The sequence below is a fragment of the Xenopus laevis genome, chromosome 6S (genome assembly GCF_017654675.1).
Source record: "Xenopus laevis strain J_2021 chromosome 6S, Xenopus_laevis_v10.1, whole genome shotgun sequence".
NCBI lineage: Eukaryota > Metazoa > Chordata > Amphibia > Anura > Pipidae > Xenopus > Xenopus laevis.
Genome location: NC_054382.1, coordinates 29277841 through 29293220, shown reverse-complemented (window position 1 = coordinate 29293220; position 15380 = coordinate 29277841). Strand labels below are relative to the sequence as shown.

General features: G+C 39.8%; 1 protein-coding gene across 1 annotated transcript in view; it reads left to right on the top strand.

The window, feature by feature from the left end:
• The first annotated feature begins 11623 nt into the window (after positions 1-11623).
• The window catches only part of dgkb.S (diacylglycerol kinase beta S homeolog), a 267377-nt gene continuing 263620 nt past the window's right edge, over positions 11624-15380 (top strand). The window contains exon 1 of the mRNA XM_041567492.1: positions 11624-11986. The gene's annotated coding sequence lies outside the window, so the exon portion shown is untranslated. The remainder of the gene's footprint in view (positions 11987-15380) is intronic.

Genomic DNA, 15380 nt, shown 5'->3' with positions numbered 1-15380 from the left:
GACTGGCCAGTATCAGTTCCTGTAATCCTGTTAGGCAGGGATCTGCTAAATGCCCAGAGATTAAAGACGTACAAGTGTAGTCTAATTCATTTTCTATTTAAGGTCAGAGTATCAGCATCTTCATTTAAAACAAAGTCAAACAAGCGTGGGGGCAGTAAGGGAAATTCCATACACTGTCAAACAATTATACAATGATTTATTGATCTTTTTAAATGATTCACCTGTTTCTGTTCCCTCCTACTGTCTCATCACAGGCGAAAGGTTTTTTTCATGATATCATCTCATTCAAGTAATATATTGCATTAATGAAATTCATTTTAAATTTAATAAACAAGCAGTATTAAGGACAGCAAATTATGGTGTGTTTATATTCACACCTTTCCATCAATCCATTAGGCAAAACAAATAAGCCTCTTGCTGGATTCATGAGCAAGATGCGCCATTTCCTATACAGTAGGTCTGAACACTTCCATTAATTGTGCTTTAATCTGCTGCTAGAATCCATTCAGGATTTCTAATGTGTCATTTTTATTTGATTTTTATTGTATACAGCACTAAGTGAAAAATGATAGACCCTTTCACTTCCCAACTTCCTGTTCAGCTTGCTGGTTCTGTTAATCATTGTTTCAGGAGGAGCTGAACCCAATAACAGATAATGAGCTGCTCCTTATGTTAAAGCCTATTAAGGGGTAGGGTTGTTTGTAAAGAGCTCATTATCCTAACTCAGTGCTGTCAAATTTATATGGTATAGAGGGCCGGAATTCTTCTAATCTACATGGTGGAGGGCCGATAATGGAAGCCAGTCACTCCCTGTTTTAGACCACACCCACTTTAAACCACACCCATGTTACCGCAAGACCATGTCCACATTAATAGCACACCAAAAAACCAGATGGTTGGTGCTCACTGCAGGGATCAGGGCCGGAACTAGGGGTAGGCCGAGTAGGCGGCTGTCTAGAACGCCATCATTGAGCATTTTAATTGGGTTGTTTAATTTTTTTCAAGCGTTTATTTAATAATTTGTTTCAGTAATGATGGTCACTCAGTCGAATGGAATCCCCCTCCTTCACCTTCTCCTTCTTGCCGGCAAGTAATAGCTCCTTCTGTGCGGTGCGGCAGTGCAGCACGAAGTGCGTATACGCGTCAATATGACGTTACTGAGGCGTTTGGGTGGCAGAGAGCTGGCAGCCTGCTTGGTATGGCTCACACTTGCAGCTCTCAGACTTGCACAGTTGCACTGAACTGAAGACATTCTTTCTATTACTATGAAAGTGTGAAGCTTCCTGCTGGCATATCAGGTACAGATTTGGGCCGGGGGCCATATGTTTGCTGTTGCTGCTGGGCTGGGCGCTGGCACAGGTACATAAATACTTGGGGGCAATATGATGTGATCAGATTTATTTTTTGCTGCTGCTGACACAGGTAAAGATTGGGGGCAATATGATGGCTGCTGGAGGGCTGTATGATGGATGGCTGCTGAGCTTGCTGGTACAGGTATGGGGGACAGTATAATGGATGGCTGCTGGCACAGGTACAGGGGGGGCTGTATTATGGATGGCTGCAGGGCTTGCTGGTACAGTAAGGGGCAGTGATATAAATGAAAAAGTGTTGTACATTTTCTTCCTTTTTTTATTTAAAGCCCATCATGGTAAGGAGGTAAATGGTAATTCAGGACAGGGGGGCACTGATTGAAGCTCTTGTCTAGGGTGCCAATCTACCTTGGCCCAGCACCGGCAGGGATGCCACTCATATGTGAAAAAAGGTAAGTCATATCAAGACATACCCTTAAATCCATATGCCTCCTCCTCCCCTGTGTATAATACAGTACCCCAACATATGATTAAACACCATAGGGCCCCCTAACAATAATTTTCAGATGCTAACAAACCCCCTGAATAAATACCAGGCTTATGTTCCATTGGGATCATAGGTCAGGCAGAGTATGACACACACAGGGAGGGAAGACAGAACAGAGCAGGAGACAGGAAAATCAGGACCAGTCTAATATGTACTAGATACAGTGACACAGTGCTGGTGCAACATTAGCATTTTGAATAAGGTGTGAACAGGTGAACAATGTGGGCAGTTTCAGTCTGGTTCTCAGGTGTGAACAGTACAGGGTTTTAGGGTGTGAACAATAGAGGTGTCACATGTGTGAACAATACAGGGGATTACAGTGTGAATTTGAGGTTTAAACAATGCAGGGGCCAGTTAATCTCTGTAGTGATACCTTTTAAATTTTACAAATGGTAAACAGACACAGCAGGCAGACTTTGATGTGGAGGGCCACATAAGAGGGGGTCGCGAGGCGCCAGTTGGACATCCCTGTTTTAAATAATTACCCTGTTTACAGTGAGATAGGCGGGATGTTCATGGAAAACGAAACAATATTCCATCAGTGATATATGATAGCAAGTGTGAAATTCAGTTGTAGTTAAAACCCTACTAGCATCCAAATACAAGCCACTTCCACCCTGTAAGCAGCATCTAATTAGCTTAGAAGTGAACATTAATATTTAAAACCCACTTGCCGACTGTCACAGTTAGTCACATTCTCCATTTGAATTTCCACTATATTCTTTTCTATATTGAGTCTTTTCTATGTAAGAAATCTCAGGACCTCTTTAGTTGCATACAAGAAGTATATGCCATCATTATTTAAACATTACATTTCTTTTTTTTTTCCCATTCAAATTAGGGGATCGGGATGCAGAAGGGTGGCCTATGAAAACAAGTATTTGTATGAAGACCTAGAATCCCCTTTTCAACTATAAAATGATAGTTAGTGTGTGCTCCTGTATTTCCTATCTTTTTATAAACAAAAGCTAATATGTTTGGCTTTATTACACTAGAGGAAAAGGTCAACTGACCTCAGAGAGCAAGTGATTTCCCTGCTTGCTGCACTATTCAATAATACTGCCAAGGAAACAGAATACATTGATACATGTTCTTTTGCCTACCAGATTTATATTTATTGGAATTGATAGCTTGACTATGTGTGGAGCATGATCCATCACGGCTGTGTTTCATTGTGAATGCAAATGCGTGTCTGTTAGCTTAGTATTGTATTGATCTAATTTATCTTCAAAAGTCTCCAAAAATTCATTGATATATCATTGGTTTTCAGCATAGGCTATGTTAGTGAGAAAAACAGCATGCATTGCATCAGACCAGAGGAACCTCTGAAAGAATGAACTAATATAAGGAATAGACTAATGTAATACAATTGGAATGAACCATGGGTTGGGGTTGGGGATGAGCTCTAAAAAAAATGAAAACAACCTTAATATTTTCCAGCAGAAAAACTGAAACTTTCCAGAACCTGGAGGTCATTTAAAGATCCTCTTAACAGCTTGCACCCATAGCCACAGCTGACTTGAAGGAAATACATAGGACACTAACATAGTCATGGGTTCTGTATGCCAGAAGTGATGTGATTCCTACACAACTGAAGCTAAAAAAGGCTTGCACCACGACTTGAGTGCAAACAAACGCTTATGTATGTCCACATTCGTGCATCACACGCAATTTGCAGTCAACACTACAGTACTTAGCAGGGGCCTGATATTCACAGAATTTCTGGGAAATTTATAAAGGACAGTCAGGAAATGGGGACCCCAAAAAGGTGTTGTTTAGTAAAAATTGGGTAGGATCAGAGAGATATGGATAGAGAGAGTAGGAAAGAGATGTGCAAGTGAGATGACTGCATAATGAGTATTTATGTTATCTGTTTGTGTGTTTGCAAATAAGCAACTTTATTTTGTTTTTCTTTTTTGAAAGGACTATGATGTAAATTTATGTGGCACTCTAAGGGGGTTATTTACTAAAGTCCAAATGTTTCTGGTCAGAATTTTAAAGGGGAAAACATTGGTCTGTCATGGGAAAAACTAAAATTTTTTGAGATTTATTATACCCCGAGACTGCTAAAAATCAGATTCAGAAAATAATCCATCCCAAACCTGCTGAGGTAATGTAGAAGTCAATGGCAGGTGTCCCTTTTACAAGTGGAAGATATCATGATCTGCAGTGGGTTTCGTAATCCGAAAAATTCGGGTGTCAAATCTGGAAAAATAATGCGATTCGAATTTTTTCACAATTTTATTGATAGTTTATTGCCAGCCAGGGCATCCCCCTGCAAGTTGTCAAATCTGGAAAAATAATGCGATTCGAATTTTTTCACAATTTTATTGAGAGTTTATTGCCAGCCAGGGCGTCCCCCTGCAAGTTAGTTTAAAAAAAAAAACAACATTGGCGGTAAAGTTAGATTTAGTTAGAGTGCCAACAACATTCTACATACTGAATTAGGAGTGATGCACAACATCTTGTCTAGTGATGCTTTTTGCTTACATGGTTAGAATAAAAATGCCATCCTATATAATGATTGAAGGCCTCTATACAATGGCAATGACCCAATTTTGAATAATACAGCTGCAGTCTATTTGCACAGAATGATGCCCCTTGTTGTCTTTTTCCTCATTTAGGCAATTATTAATTGCAGAGACTAAACTGGTGACAGTAAAGTACCGAGTGCTTAACTAGAAAAGTCATTAAAAAAGCAAAAATATATGGTCAGAATTAAATACATTTTTTACTTTTTTATGACTGGAGCATCACCTATGATTGTGGAAAAATAGACCTTGTTGTGCTCATTAATGCCTTTTTTAAAGCTACTCGTATCCCTATAGTTGCACTCAGTGAGAGTGCATCTGCCCTGCCTCCTCTTTTGAAGTTCAAGTGCACCTATTAACACAGTGGAAATCTGGAGCTACCTCCACCTTCAAGTGAGCAATCATTTCAGGGTTCCATCTGTAGGTAGCATTATTAGGTGCAGTAGACTTGCTTTGCAATGCTGCTGGAATTGTGGGAAAAAACCTGCATTGTGGTTAAGTAATCTGATATTTTGCATCCAACGCTGCACATGTGGTCATTAATTAGCCTTTTTAAAGGGATACTGTCATGGGAAAAAAAATTCAAAATTAATCAGTTAATAGTGCTGCTCCAGCAGAATTCTGCACTGAAATCCATTTCTCAAAAGAGCAAACAGATTTTTTTATATTCATTTCTGAAATCTGACATGGGGCTAGACATATTGTCAATTTCCCAGCTGCCCCAAGTCATGTGACTTGTGCTCTGATAAACTTCAATCACTCTTTACTGCTGTACTGCAAGTTGGAGTGATATCATCCCCCTCCCTCCCCCCCCCCCAGCAGCCAAACAAAAGAACAATGGGAAGGTAACCAGATAACAGCTCCCTAACACAATATAACAGCTGCCTGGCAGATCTAAGAACAACACTCAATAGTAAAAACCCATGTCCCACTGAGACACATTCAGTTACATTGAGAAGGAAAAACAGCAGCCTGCCAGAAAGCATTTCTCTCCTAAAGTGCAGGCACAAGTCACATGACCAGGGGCAGCTGGGAAATTGACAAAATGTCTAGCCCTATGTCGGATTTCAAAACTGAATATAAAAAAATCTGGTTGCTCTTTTGAGAAATGGATTTCAGTGCAGAATTCTGCTGGAGTAGCACTATTAACTGATGCGTTTTGAAAAAAACATGTTTTCCGATGCCAGGATCCCTTTAATATAAAAGAGAATATTTCATTGTGTCGCTTTTGAAATGTACCCCTGTTGTTAGAATCAGCATGGGGCCCTTTTGTTGGTGAGCACTGCTCCATATCATTCCAAGAAGGGACTCACTCCTTCAGCTGCATGTCATCCTCTCTTCTAGTTCCAAGCACAGGCATTCAGTAGGGTTTAAAAGTCCATCAAGTTTAATGCCTTCAAATGAAACCCTGCATCCATACATACACACACTCACACCGACCCTTCATACAATCACATAAATTATACATACAAATATCTATACTAATTGTAGATAATACAATCACAATAGCGTTTGATATTATATGTGTTCAAGAAACAATCCAAGCTCTAAGGCATTAAAAATCCTGCAATCATAATCACCCAGCAGTTCATTCCACGACCTCATTGTCCTCACCATAAAGAACCACATCCCCTGCTACACTTGTTTATATAAACCTGCCATATCTGCAGTGGTTATCAAAGAGAGGTTATTCCAAAGAATCCTGTGCCATAATAAAGGAGCAGTAAAACCTAAAAATAAAAGTTTGAAAGGAATGACAATATAATGTACCGTTGCCCTGCACTGGTAAAACTGGTGAGTCTGCTTTAGAAACTCTACTATAGTTTATATAAACAAGTTGTTGTGTAGACATGGGGGCACCAGGATAAACAGTAGATAACAGATAACTTCTGAAGAATCCCATTGCATAATACAGGTATGGGACCTATTATCCAGAATGCTCTGAACCGGGGGTTTTCAGGGATAACGGACCTTTCCATAATTTGGGTCATCATGCATTAAGTCTACTAGAAATTCATTTAAACATTAAATAAACCCAATAGGCTGGTTTTGCTTCCAATAAGGATCAAGTACAAGCTACTGTTTTATTATTACAGAGAAAAAGGAAATCATTTTGAAAAATTTGGATTAATTGGATAAAATGGAGTCTATGGGAGACAGCCATTCCGTAATTCGGAGCTTTCTGGATATCGGGTTTCCAGATAAGGGATCCCATACCTGTACAGAGCTTATCTGTTATCTGCTGTGTATCCTGTGCCTTTTCTCCTTTTCAGCTTTGAATGGCTGCCCCCATGGCTACACAGCAGTTTCTTTATATTAACTATAGCAGAGTTTCTGAAGCATTATCATTCCTTTAAAACACTTTTGGGGGAATGTAATAAAAGTCGCAAAGAGCAAAACAATTCACACCAATAAGAATAAAAATCCACATCTCGCAATGTAATATTGTCCCTTAAACTGTTATTGCATTGCAAATTTTAATTGCGCACACTGGTTATTGGCTCATTTTTAAACCATACTCAAACTTGGTTTTGTCTTTGTTGAATTTGAACTACACATGGTTTGGAGAACATCACTCTAATATCAAAGCAGCCATAAACTGATTTCAGGCTGGTAAACTAAAAGGGGATGAACACTTGCTTGCACTACATTGTGCTGAGGAGCATCATCATATTTCTGACCTGCATTCTATGGTCACTGACCTCAAGCCGAGACTAGTGATGGGTGAATTTATTCGCCAGGCGTGAATTCGCAGCGAATTAGCGGCGGATTTGCGTGATTCGCCGCCAGCGAATAAATTCGCGAAACGCCCGCGAAAATTCACGGCGTCAAAAATGTTTTTTTCGTCAAAAACAGACGCCGGCTTAAAAAACAAGACGCCGGCGCCGTTTTGCGAATTTCGCACGAAATTCGTGAATTTTTCGTCGAAGTGAAACGCCACAAATTCGCCCATCACTAGCCGAGACCAAAATGTGTTATTATTGGGTACATTAAAGCAAAAGGAAATAATGTTTCTTTTCAACTATCCTGCTTTTTGCCAACACATTAACTATGTCCACTACCCGAGGGGTTAAATTAATTTGAAAGGCAGTGGTGGGAGGGACTTGGTGTGTTGGTGTAAAATGTTCATGTTTCATTGCAAATTGTAATCATTTGTTTTAAAAGGGGCACATAGTTGCAATGAAACACTAAGGGGCAGATTTACTAAGGGTCGAATATCGAGGGTTAATTAACCCTCGATATTCGACCAGGAACTAAAATCGTTCGACTTCGAATATCGAAGTCGAACGATTTAGCGCAAATCCTGCGATCGAACGATCGAAGGATTATTCGTTCGATCGAACGATTAAATCCTTCTAATCGAACGATTCGAAGGATTTTAATCCAACGATCGAACGAATATCCTTCGATCAAAAAAACGCAGGCAAGCCTATGGGGACCTTCCCCATAGGCTAACATTGAGTTCGGTAGCTTTTAGCTGCCAAACTAGGGGGTCAAAGTTTTTCTTAAAGAGACAGTACTTCGATTATCGAATGGTCGAATAGTCGAACGATTTTTAGTTTGAATCGTTCGATTCGAAGTCGAAGTAGTAGTCGAAGGTCGAACTAGCCCATTCGATGGTCGAAGTAGCCAAAAAAACACTTCGAAATTCGAAGTTTTTTTAATTCGAATCCTTCACTCGAGCTTTGTAAATGTGCCCCTAATAGTTATTTAATTAAGATTTTTATTTTAATATATAAAATCCAGGCATGCCCTAGAGTTTTTGCAAGATTGGATATCTAAGGTTGGCTATTCCAGTCCAGTGAGCACCAGGTAATTTTAATGCATGAGCTTAGTTACACGTTACAAGTACACCGTTTAACAACTGCCACCTTGCCTGTTGTTTTAGGGGCTTAACTATAAGGTACTTTTAGGTTCTGGAACCTGAGCAGAACCAACTGGCATAGTGATGGTTGAATTTGTCCCGTTTCGCCGCGAAATTCGTGAAACTGGAGGAAATTTCATGAAACATGAATATTGACATCAGCGTCAATTAAACGGGTGTCAAAATTGACGCTGGCGAGAAATTGTCGGCATCAAAATTGTTGCGGGTGTAAAATTTTTGCTGCAATTTTGCTAATTTACGAAATGCAACGGAACGCGGAAATTCGCCTCAGATTTGTGCCTGGCGAATAAATTCGCCCATCACTACACTGGCACAAAGAATCACTGAAGGAATTATACAGCTGTGTGAAAGATATGATGCAACATCCTACAGGAAGAAGTGGAAAAATTAATTGGGGACTCTTGGTAGAGTTAAGGAACTGGTATTAGAAATGTAGTCATATAAAGTCAACTTTTTATAGATACAGAATATAACAGCTAAGTCAATAATCAGTTTGGAGCAAATCTACTGAGATACGCTTTGCTTGTGATTTCTCTAGGACTTTGCTAACTCCGGGAGAATTGGTGGTACATTTTTTTGCCATTTGCTTTGACAGTCAGGGCAAGCATGAGATGCAATCAGATCGCTCCTGCTTGGCACAGGCATCTCGTGCTTGAATTTGCCTAGGTGGATTTTTGTTGTTGATTTTTATGGCAAATTGGTGAAAGCAAAATCAAGACAGGAAGACGTACAGATTTCTTTTCAAATGTATCCATGCTCACAGAGAAACCACCACCCACTTGGGGTATACACACACATCAGTTTAGTGTCACCTGAAACCAGACAGAACGTTCCTAGAGACAGTAGTACATATTTATTACAGCAGCTTTGCACTAAACCAAGAAAATATTAATAACTGCCCTTATTAGCTATAGGGAAAGTAGAAAAAAAGTTCCAAGTTCTGAACCCTACAAAATGGCTCATCTGTGAGCTCCAAGGCTGGTTGCAGTGAGTTAAATTAGAAAATGGCAGATGGCAAGAGCAGGGCTGCCCTGAATGAGCACTGAATATAGAGATTGAAGTTTTATGCACACTCCCTTAGGGTAAAACTACTATTTTATTATGATTTTAATATTCATATAATAAATTATGCACTAACTATAGGCAAGTAAATGGAAGCGTATCTGCTTGTTGTGGGTTTCTAGCACTTTCAATAGCCTCAAGCTTAATAATTAAAAACGCCAAACAATTAAAGTTGCAACTAAAACCTCAGCTTTTCGTCTGAGCCTGCTTATACATGCAGTATATATTTTCCTAACTGTCCAGTAAAGACAAATGTAATGGTCTTTAGTTATTACAGCTGTGAAAAGATAAAAACCATGCCATGAGAGTGTACTTATTATGCTTAATCAGCTCATTGTCACTTACCTGTATTTCAATAATGGACATTCATTGATATTAGAGGTATGAAACCTAAACAAAGCAGCGAACAGAGGTACAGGTATGGGACCTGCTGTTCCGAATGCTTGGAATCTGGAGATTTCTGGATAAGGGATCTTTCCTTGAGTCTACAAAAACAAATGTATACATTGAGCAAACCAATTTGATTATTTTCCCTCCAATAAGGAGGGAAAACAACAATATAAAATTAAACTTGATTATTGCTTGTGTCTACAGGAGAAGGCCTTCCTGTAATTATTATTATTATTATTAACATGTATTTATATAGCGCCAACATATTGCGTAGCACTGTAAAGTAAATGTGATTATACAACTAAATCACATGAATTGTATACATAGAACATATGGAGTTACATACATCACAATCAATACAGGTACAAAAAGGTGAGGAAGGCCCTGTGCATAGGAATACACAAGGTGTGGGAGTGGGCAAGATCGAATTAAGTGGGTGAGAAATGTGGTATTGTATGTGGTGTTGCATTTGGTAGTTAAGCAGAGTGAGGGTAGGCTTCTCGAAAGAAGTGCGTTTTAAGAGATTTCTTGAAAGCAGAATGGTTGGGAGAAAGTCGGACAGACTGTGGGAGAGAATTCCAGAGGAGGGGTGCAGCCCTTGCAAAGTCTTGAATGCGAGCATGTGAGGAGGTAATGAGAGAAGAGTTGAGTCAGTAGAGGAGCGTAGTAAGCGATTGGGTGAGTGTATAGAGATGAGTTCAGAGATGTAGGGTGGAGCAGAGTTATGAAGTGCTTTGAAAGTCAGTGTCATTCATTTGAATTTGGTTCGGAAAGGTAACGGAAGCCAGTGCAGGGATTGACAGAATGGCGAGGCAGAGGAGGAGCGGTTGCAGAGGTGTATGAGCCTTGCAGCAGTGTTCATTATGGACTGTAGAGGTTACAGTCTCTGGAGGGGAAGGCCAATTAAAAGAGAGTTGCAGTAGTCTAGACGTGATATGACGAGAGAGTGAATAAAAATTTTGGCAGCATCTTGGAGCTTTCTAGGATAATGGATCCCATACCTGTACCTGCTTAAAAAGATGGTAAACAGATAGGGACATATGCTTAAACTACTTAAGATATTGGAAATGCAACTAAGGAATAAGGGCAGAGACACGCTGCTATTCCAGGAGATTATTCACCAAGCGACAAATTGTTTCTTCTTCGTGGGATTAATCTCCCCTAACTGAAGTTTCACTTCGGGCGACTTCGGAAAACAAAGCGTTCCGAGTGCCATCCCGCCGGCATTTAACATTCTAGCCATCGGGGAGGCAGTTTGGGGAGATCAGTCGCCCGAAGAAGAAGTGATTTGTCGATGGGCAGTTCATTTCCCCCGAAATAGCAATGTGTGTCTCTGCCAGGGCCGGAACTAGGGGTAGGCAGAGTAGGCACGTGCCTAGGGCGCAAAGCTGGGGGGGCGCCGGGCATGTACCTCCTCTGTCGCCTACCCCAAGTCCGGTTCCCTTCTCTGCCCGACTCTCTGTGTTATTTCTCACTTCTTGCGCTTCTGCACGCGACGCAAATTCACTCATGCGCAGGCTAAGCCGGCGTCATGACTGGTCGGCTTGCATAGGGCACCTGCCCAGCATCCTCATCTGCTCTGTGAGGAATATAAATATCAGATAAACTTTTCAGGCATAAACAAAGTGAGACATAAGAAAACTGATGGATTGAAGGATTCATATTTGATTTGCAATATTTAAGGAAAGGAATAAAAAAAAAAAACTGCCCAAAAATGATGAATTCTAACATAAATGTTTATCCTTTTTTTTTGGGAAATCCCCTAAGTTAAAAAAAAAAGAAAGAAAAGCATGGAGATTCTGTGACATCACTTCAGTGGTATCAGGGACTGAGAAAGACTGCAGATGAGAGCGAGAGAGAGGGAGGGAGGGATGGTGGGTATTGGAAAACAGATCCCTCCTCCCCTGGACCACCGTTCCACTCCACACAGAAAACAGACACACACACAGAAGAGGTGGAGGAGGGGGAAATAAGCAGGGCAATCAATTGTAATGAAACCCCAATTAAATTCTCTAGATGGAACAAGCTGTAATTCTGTTTTATTTCATTAGTCTTGTAAGGCTGAGAAAGAGCATAGTGTTTGAATTGTTCCATTAACACTAAGGACAACAGCAAGAGGTGGAAAAAAACTGTATTCAGTGCTGCCTGGCTTCTCAATACAAACTGTTATTTGGTTGGGTAGAAGGAATTCTTAGCAGTCCCGGCAGTCCGGTCAGTCCCCAGTCAGCAAGAGATGTCCATGCTGCAGTTGTAACCCCAGGTAAGGTTGTTTTTATTTATTATTATTTTTGCAGACAGTCAGGATAACCTAGATAACTGTTTCCAGCACATCTCTGCCTCCTAATCTTCTTAAATGTGGGTGGGTTGGATTCTGTACAGAGTCAGATGCTGAGGTTGCCACAGCATCTCTGCATGGGAAACAGCTTGACCATAAGACTGTTTTACTTACTGCACCTCTTTTCTCATGATTATTGACTGCGTCTTGGTCACAGGAGATGATTTATGCCGCAAGCTTTGGCAAACAGGCAAGTAAAGTAAAGGTGCGTTTATAAATTGTTGGCTGTCGTGTTGCTTTCATCTCCCGGTGCAGACAGGGTTACTGAACTGTAATGAAATTCCAATTAAAATGCATGTGTAATGAGCTAATGAAGGAACACTTAAGGATAATTATTTTGTTTACATCGGAGTTCTCTAAGGTCCTTAATAGCTGGTTATGATAGGTTGGTAAAATGACAGCAGCATCAACAATACTCTGGTTTAATGGGTTACACAGATCCCGTGGCACACAAAGAGTTATGGGCATTATTGAAAATTATTTGTTACTATGGGTTTAGTAAGCTAGATACCTGCTGGTTATATAGGATAACCCTTCAGCAACTCATGACTTTCTGCAAAACTAAAGCAGAGATTTTATCATTAGGAGAGTGCCTCTAGTGTCTGTTGGCACCGATGCCCCATAGCAATGTTATGTACAGCTGTGGCCTTTGTGTACCAATGGGAAGCTGTTGTTGTTGTTCCTTGTTTTACACTTGCTGCAACATGTCGCATAGTATTGCAATGCTGATATTTCACTTAGAACAGGGAAAGATCATCGCAGATAGAAATGGAGGCATGACAGCAAGCAATGTACTCTTAGTAGGGATGAATTGAGCTCTACTGAAAACACGTGAGTCAATAAACACAGGGATAAAGAAGTGAATTGATTCTGCCTCTTACATCTTGCTTTATGGCAAATCATTTTTGAGAAGCAGGACTCATACCATGATCCCAATACTTTACACATATTGTAATATTGTTTGGAAATGGTATGTCGTGCCTTCAAAGTGATGGGATATGAGATCTTACTGCGGATCCGTCTGAGGCTAATGTATTGCTTTGGGTGTGTTACTTTATAAATGGACACAGAGATAAACTGCAAATGTATTGCTACAGAAACTCTAAGTTTATAGTGAAGTCGTGTCTTACAGGCCTCTATGCTTGAACAAAAGTCAGAGTATATTTTTACATTTCACTGTATTTCACCCAGAGTTCTGATCGGTCACTCTTTTCTGGCCATTTTGCAGTGATCAGTAAATATAATAAAAAGAGGTTGTCGTAGCAAATATTATAGCTAGCAATTAGTGATGGGCGAATTTATTCACCAGGCGCGAATTCACTGCAAATTTGCGCCACCAGCGAATAAATTTGCGAAACGTCCGCGTAAATTTGCGGCAAAAATTCACCTGCGTCAAAACTATTTTTCGAAAAAAACGGACCCCAGCGTCAAAAAAGGGCGTCGGCGTCAAAAAACGGGTGCCGGCATCAAAAACGAGATGCCGGCACCGTTTCGCAAATTTTTCGCCGTTTTGCGAATTTCGCACGAAATTCGCAAATTTTTCATCGAAACGGCACAAATTCGCCCATCACTACTAGCAATGCTAGGAATTCTTGCATAATGCCTGTCATTAGGACTCTAGCATTGAGCATTGTGTATAGCTACATTGGATCAGCTTTCTGCAGCTGGCACTTTAACACTGTTTTATATTAACTTTTTATTAACACTGTTTTATCACAATTGGACTTTAAATTATTGGGGTTGAAGGGTCAGAATTTAATATGTATATTATTTTGATTGATTACTTGTGGGATGGGGGTGGAGCACATGTACACGCCCCATCTCCTCACTTTAAAAGGATTGTTGATGGTGTAACACGGGGCTTGATAAAGGGCCTGGTTGGCTCGAAACGTTGCCTTTTTGTATGCTATGGGCTAAATAAATTCTGCATTTGAGCACCTTTGCAAATTTAACAGTGTGCTGCTGGATTTTTTCCATGTATTGATGCGACCCGAGGACAGGATTGGGTCTTCTAGTTCAGCACCTGACACAACAACAGTGTTTGTCTGGGAGGTGAGCGCTCCATTTTTTGTGATTTTTTCTGCAGCTGGCACTGTTGCTATTGGGAATATGAATGAAAAAAACCCTTAAAGGTAAATATTCTTTGATTTCTTGCATGCTGCTAATATCCCCATGTCTTCTTATATAATATATATATTTTTATTTAATATATATATTTTAAAACAATTTTCACTTTGCAGAATATATATTATTATTATGAATCATGCACCACATTACTGCAATAGAAAGCTTAGGTGAAACAGCTAAAAAATCTCAAAGATTCAATATATAAAAAGGCTCATTTAACCATACAGTAGGGTATGCCCCTGTAGGCTTACACCTGTAGCAAAACTTTATTGCAGCATTCCTTATGGACTCTACTGGCAATTGTGTGAATTGGTCTTTGTATATCAAAAGGGATAACGCACCATTTTCCATTATAATTATGTTCTTGTGGATTAGAAGATGATTTCCACTGTTCATAAGGGAGAACAGTCATTTCAGAATAACCCTGCAGAATTTCAATTCATTCCTAATCTTAATGTTTTGGTTTGTATTTGAGATGAAGTAAATCAACAAAATGCATTTTTTTGGATGAAACATTTGGACTAGCAACAAAATAACAAACATAACAAACAAAACATAATTATTTTCATGAGCTGTACAACATTATTTTTTTTATTTTGCAGAAAGCAAAACATTTTGAAACACTTGTTTTCCTGTAATCTTGCAATTTCTAATTGTACATGGAAAATAAATGATGTCCTACATTTAATACACTAATTATTGCCCAGCAGCTCAAGTAAAACATGTAAAAAATTTAATACATTTGATAGAAAATCCAATTGAGTCCAACAACACTTTCATCTATCACTCAAATCAAATTTTGAGATTAGTCTTAGAACTTGTTTGTGCTCATTTAGTGACTCAGATGAATAATTTGATCATTGCCTTCATAGAAAATATACCCCCTTTTTAACATGAACTCATTCAGTTGAGCTGATGTAGGAAATGTACATACAGCAACACTACCTAAAGATTCTTCAGGGACCATTCCCAACCCCTCTTATGCTCACAGTGTCATGCAATCCCTGCATGGATTCTCCCTCTGCTTTCCACAATGGGTGGTGCACAGATTCTCTGGAAAGCAGAGGTTCAAGCCTCGCTATCTGTGTTCAATTGAAGAAAGTGTGGGAGAGGCTGCATGACACTGTGAGCCTAAGGTGGGTGGGGAAATGATCCCAGAGAGCACAGACAGTCTTGGTTTCCTTTCAATCTA